The sequence below is a fragment of the Ochotona curzoniae genome, unplaced genomic scaffold, assembly GCF_017591425.1.
Source record: "Ochotona curzoniae isolate NIBS_2020 unplaced genomic scaffold, NIBS_Ocur_1.0 contig_2321, whole genome shotgun sequence".
Taxonomy (NCBI): domain Eukaryota; kingdom Metazoa; phylum Chordata; class Mammalia; order Lagomorpha; family Ochotonidae; genus Ochotona; species Ochotona curzoniae.
Window position 1 is genome coordinate 6295571 of NW_024465421.1, and position 6410 is coordinate 6301980.

The following is a 6410-nucleotide window of genomic DNA, read 5'->3' on the forward strand; positions in this document are numbered from 1 at the left end:
ACATCCAGGAAAGCAGCAGAGGATGGTCCAAGCTTGAGCCCCTGCACACCCATGAGGGAGACCTGGACACGGACCTGGACCACGGACAGAGCCTAGGAGAACTAGCGCCAGGGATTGGTCATACAGCTGAGTGTCCCAGCTCCTCTGGCCTGTTGGCAGCCACCCTGGCACAGAGCAGGCAGGACAATGCAGGGGCCAGGTCTCGGTGAATCTGCCTAGATGCCCTACACCTTCCCCCGTCTGCCCACGCCCACAGGTATACACTGGCCTCTGCACTGCGGGACACTCCCAGGGCTCGGCATTTAGGCTACTGTTGTATGCCAGGGGGGAAGTGGTTCTCGGGAAGGTGGCCAACCCTTCTACGAAGCCCCTCTGAGGCCTGGAGTGTGTATAGATATGGGGTGCAGGACAGCAGTTGCCTAGGTCATGTCTAGGGCGCCCCCTCCTGGCCAAGACCCAGAGTTTCCCCAACCCTGATCCAAGGCCTTGCATTCCTGTAAAGTTACGTGGACTGCACCTGCCCAGGGTCTCCCAGCAGGTCAGGGTGGTCCTTGAAGCCCTGGACTTTGAGGAGGTCTACAGCATGCCCTTGAGTCCTCCAAGCACTGGTTTTCTTTCCCTGCTTCCTTCCGCCCAGCCAGCCAGGTGGCCTCATGGCAACTCCCGAGTTTGAGCTGCATTCTCACTCACTCCCTCCACTGTCAGCTGCTTGATGCAGGCAGGGAGGACTGGCAACATGGAAGCACTCCCGCCTTGCCCGGGCCTGGCTCAGCAGGAAACAGAAGGGCGGCTGCCCAGGTCTCAGGTCCAAGCCCAGGGTTTGGGAACGCCTCCCTGGCTGCCAAAGGAAGGTCAAGTGTTCAGCCAGGTAAGCTCCTGGCTCCTGGGGCAGAGAGGAGGACCAGGGCTGGAGAAGCAGATGCAGACACAAAATAGATTTTCCCTGGCATGTTCCGTAACCACAGACACAGTGTGGCTCCGACAAGCTGTTCTTCCCTGTCTGTGCAAACAGCAGCGCAGGCCAGGCCTCCCCAGCCCATACCCTTTTTTTTTGCTCCCTGGGAAAGCCCTTCCCACAGGAAGTAGGACCTGGGGACCTGAAGCCTGGGTGTGTAGCTATCACCCGCATAACTTCATCTGCAACACAGGACCAGGCTTGTTGGTCTTGTTTACCAGGCGCTTCTAGTCCCCAAACTGTCCTAGCCTGTGCCGCTTTTCTGCCCCTGACCTGTGCTTAAACTCTCTACACAGAGTGGAGTTCCAGTGTGAATGTGTCATTTCTGTGGCTTAGTCACAAGAATACTTTTTATCCCCCTGCCAAACTGTCCATTGTTACTTTATTTCCTAGGCTAAAATGATTGCATCCTCACAAGGCAAACAGATGAATTTAAACCTCCCACAGCCCGGCCCCTCCCACCCTTCCTTCCCAACCGGGACACTTGCCAATCGGATATGCCTACGGACCTGGGACCTAGCCCTGCCCCGCCTCGCCCTACCCAAGGCAGCAGTGAGCGCAGCTGCTGCCGCGACACGCAGGGGCAGGAAGCTGGCCTCCCACTCTACCCCCCAACCCCCCGTCCCACCTAGACTGTACAGGTCTATAGGCACAGGGTGGGGTCCGCAGGGGGAAGCTTGGGGTTCCTCCAAGGCCCCCTAACAATGGGACACTTGGGAGCAAGACAGGGGGGCTCCATGCAGGACCAATAAGGGTCTGGGGTCTTAGGGCTGGCACTGGGAAACCCTTTTCGCAAGGTTTGCCCAGCCTGAAAGGGGCTGAACCGTGGGATCCCTTGCAGGGGTCCTGGAGTCCCGAAACAGTGATCGGTAGGTGGGAGAACGGGTGACCCTGGGGAAAAACTCCACTTGCCCCCCCAGGAACAGGTGGTAGCCCTTGGAGGGATTACCACCTCAGAGGCGGCAGCCCGGGCTGGAGGGATTGTGCTAAATCCAGGCAGGAAATCTGAGCCCACCTGGGTCAGGCCTGGAACGAGGTGTGGGTGTGTAAGGGGAGCAAGACAAGCACGATACTGCCCCCTGCAGGATGCCCGAGGACACTGCTTCCGCACGACTCCCGGGGCTCATGGCAGCGAGCGAGCGCCCCCTGGTGCTAACTGCTGGCATTTCTGCCCAGGTCTGGGGTTCCTGCCAGGCCAGGAACTCTTCGAGAACGACACCCCCTCCCCAACGCTGCGTTCACACACCCTCCCTGCCCGCGGCCCGTCTCCAGAAAGACCCCAGCTCACCCCTGTCCCCACCCTGCCCTGTGGCATCTGCGCTGCCAGGTGGTAATTGTTGTTGGTTAGTAATCAGTGGCTTATTAAAGCGGCCAACTCTGAGGCCACACAGAGGAGGCCAGAGGGGCTGTGGGTCTGCCCAGCTTCAAATCTGGTTGGCCGCTCTGAAGGCCAGGAGAGAGGAATATTAAAGGCAGGGTGGGTTTAACCCACCTGCACAGCGAGGTGGGTTAGGGTCTGGCCCCCCGCAGCTGCAGGACCCCAAGCAGGTCTGTCCTCTACTTTGCTGCTCGGTCGGGGAACCTGGTCAGATCCAGGGGTGCGTGGGGGGCGGCACGCAGAGGAGTCAGCCGTCCCACACCCGCGCTCTCACCAAGGGGTCAGACCTCCCGACCAGGTCGCTCGAGGCACCGAGAGGGTCCTGAGAGCACAAGGAGCATGACGACAGGCGGAGGGAGGCGAGGCAGAAGGACTTCCTCCGAGCGGAGCCCGAATCCAGCCCCTGAGGCGGCGGAGGCGGGCAGACCTCCGGAGCACCTAGCAACAGGCCAGCCATTGGCGGAGCCGAGGACGGAGTGACCTGTGATTGGCTCTCGCGGTGACCGACACCTCGAGGGGCGGGGCTTGAGCATTGAAGCCCGGGCGGCCGCGCCCGGCTCTCGCCCAGCCTCGGGGGTCGTGCGGGCGGGGGTCGACGGGGGGGCGTCCACGTGTCCGGACCCGCGGGACTAGGCCGGGCGTGTGGAAGGCAGGCTGCAGATCCCCTTGCCTGAGGCATTGCGAAGCCTGTGGCTGGCCATGTGGGGGTGGGCGTCGGCGATGGGTCTGGGAGCCCCCCAACCTTGTAAGGCAGAATGCCTTTAAGGCTCAGAGCCCACAGAAAGCTGGGGGACAGCAGTTTGTTACCCCGAGATGGAGGGCGGGATTGCAGGCTTAGGGCCAGGGTGCAAACAGAAGACACCCCTTCGCCCATCCAGGGCCTGGAGGAAGCCTTCTGTCAGCCGGTGGTGGGACTGACAGGTGCTGGTGCTCTAACCCCACCCCGGCCCAGCAGCGGGATGCCACCCTGCTCCTGCCTCAGCTGCTAGGACGCGAACCTGCGCCCATATGCGGGGCGTTCAAGGTGAGGATTTTAGCCACTAGGCCACCGTGCTGGGCCCACGTAAAAATCTTAACAAAGGATGAAGGTAGCGAGTAGTCAGAGTGTATGTGCCCAAGGATGTTGGGAAAACCAAGGTTGAACGTTCAGTGCCCGACACCACCTAGCTACGCATGGCGTTTCATATTGAAGAGGAATTCAGTGAGCTTGGGATCCAAGTTTACAAATGGCAAAGCACACTGGGGGGCGCGCAGGCAGCAGACGAAGACCCAGGGGGCCCTGTCCCCCCCCCCGTGTGGAAGGCCCAGACGGAGTTCCTGGCTCCTGTCTTTGGCCTGGCCCAGCCGTGGCTTTTAGGTACTGAACCAGCAGCTGGAAGATTTCTCTTTCTACCAAAAAGCTGTTACGGTCCTTAAATTCTGGCCCGACTTCCAGCCCCAGCACTGCAGCTGTCACCTTGCTTTACCACCTCAGCCATCCTTCCAACCTTCCTCCGTATGGGGCCACGGTCACCTGCTACTCGGACGGACCCAACTTCCCGACGCCCTAACTGGAAAGGGCAGGCTAGGGAGCCGCCATCGTGCTTCCTCCTGGAGAACATTCCGACGAGGCTCAGAGGCCGCAGAGATGTCAGCTTGCACAACCACGAACAGGGCTCTCCAGCTGGCTTTGGGAACTGGCCCACCATCTCCAGGGCATGTCAGTAGGCAGAAATAGCACGAGTACTGCGTCTACACTGCGCAGCGTCCACCTCCCAACCCCCCATGCCATCACCTCCTTCATGGAATGTTTTTTCGGGGACTCGCCCCCCACCAAACACAGTGGCTATTCACTCCCTCATAACCACTCACTCTCCTTTCACCTTTATCTTATTGCTTCACACTGTTATTTAAAGGCAGAGTAGAGATCTGTCAGTGGTCTGGTTCGCTCTTCTAACAGCACCGACAGCCAGGGTGGGGCCAGGCCCAAGTTTGGAGCCCAAGACACGGTGAACTGGGCTTCCCAGGAAGGAACCCAGGTGCCTGTTCACCTGCTGTCGCCTGAGGTTGTGTTGACCTTAAAGCCAGGATCAGAAGGAAGAGCTGGGACTTGAACCCAGGCACTCGCATGCCAAGCAGCATCAAAAAAAAATTTTATTTATCTTTATTGCAAAGTCAGATATACAGAGAGGAGGAGAGACAGAGAGGAAGATCTTCTGCACAATCATTCACTCCCCAAGCGGCCACAATGGCTGGAGCTGAGCCAATCTGAAGCCTGGAGCCAGGAGTTTCTTCTGGGTCTCCCAAGCAGGTGCAGGGTCCCAAAGCTTTGGGCCGTCCTCGACTGCTTTCCCAGGCCACAAGCAGGGAGCTGGATGGAAAGCAGGGCTACCGGGATTAGAACCGGTGCCCAAATGGGATTCCAGGTGTGCAAGGAGAGGACCTTAACCACTACGCTATCACACTGGACCCCAAGCAGCATTTTTACACTCAGCATGCCAAATGGCCATCCAGTGTCTAGTTACCGATTTGATACCAGCATTGCTAGGTTTGGTCCTGGCTTCCAACTCAACAGAAATGATCAAGACACAAGGCAAGCAAAGGAACAAGATTCCCTCGAAAACAGGTTCACAGTGTGGGCAAGCTACAGAGAGGAGCTACAATGACAGGGTGTTGGTGCCGGGCTAAGCTTAGAACTGTTCACCATCAGTAGCTTTTCAGGGAAGGACTGGAGGCCTGCTCCCACCCTTGCCCTTGGAGGGAAATCTCAGCTGTGTCACCGCTGTCAGGTGCAGGGATTAAAAGTGGGCATGCATACTATGATTTCATTATAAAGAACCTGAAGGTCCAGTTGGCAGTTGTATTGATATTTCAGGACACACTGGTGCTTTGTGGGGAAGGGGAGGCCTGCATGGAAAGGGGTGGGACGGGACACAGTAGCTATAGTTGTACCAGGAGTTGGCAATACCCAACCCCTCCTTGCCCCCATCAACCTAACTCTCTATCCTGAGAACCAATGCAATGAGGCTGTTTGAACCTGGTTAGAAATCCAGCTGAGACATATGGGAGACACTGAAGTGGCATGTGAGACCTCCCCCCCCCAGGCAAACTCCAGTCCCACGGGTGTCCGGATTCCCGCACCTATAATAGGCAGAGACCTGGAAGGAACAAGGGCGGCACAGGAAGGATTTCTGGGTTCTCTCTCTTCTCCCCAAAGAGCCTCAGGGCCCCCAGCAGATGCAGCCTGGTTGTCTTGACCTGGTCCTGGTTAGCACCTGCGCTTCCTGTCACGAGGTGTTGGCCATTCCTCCACCGTCAGGAATGTGCATGCTAAGAGCCGAAGCTGCTGTAGGCTGCACAGCTGTGGCCCGCTAGGGCCCACGACCCGGTGACGGGGGTTGGGGGAGGACTCACTCTGGTGCCACACCCTACGGCTGCCACAGGATGTCTTGAGGGGTGCACCAGCTCACACAAGTGCCTGCAGCCATCTGTCCACAAGGTGTCACCATTCCTGAAATGAGATTTCCAAAGTTCTCAGCTGGGTTAGGAGGTGTCTCTCTCCCCACTGTGTGTCACTGCCTTGCCCGGGCTGCTGGGGCGGGCACAGGCTCCCACAGGGCAGGGTGGCGCTCAGTCTGGCATCGCTCCTACCCAGAAAGCCACCTTCTTGTGAATCCCACACTGGGAAAACTGTGACCTAGCAACCTTTGGCACTGGCAGGTTGCTGGCCAAGGAAAAGGAGCCAACAGTTTACTTACAAGTACTTTTTCAGTGCAAAGCATCATCTTGTCCTAAGAGGTTACACAGGCCACCAGACCGGCCAACTCACTGACCACACACTGGACTAGGAAACCTACAATCCCTACCCAGGCTTGGTGACTCAGTGGTTAGGGGGCAGCACACCAGTGTGTCCTGGGTCTTACCTCATTCTCCCTAAGTGGCCAGGAGCTTCACCCAGGTCTCCCGTGTGTGGGGGGTGGGGGATTAGGGAGTTTTCTGCAGGCGCATTAGCAGGGAGCTGGATCGGAATTGGAACAGCTGGGACACATGGAGTGCCAGCATAGCCGCCCACCACCTCAGCTTTTAACCCAGCTCCCT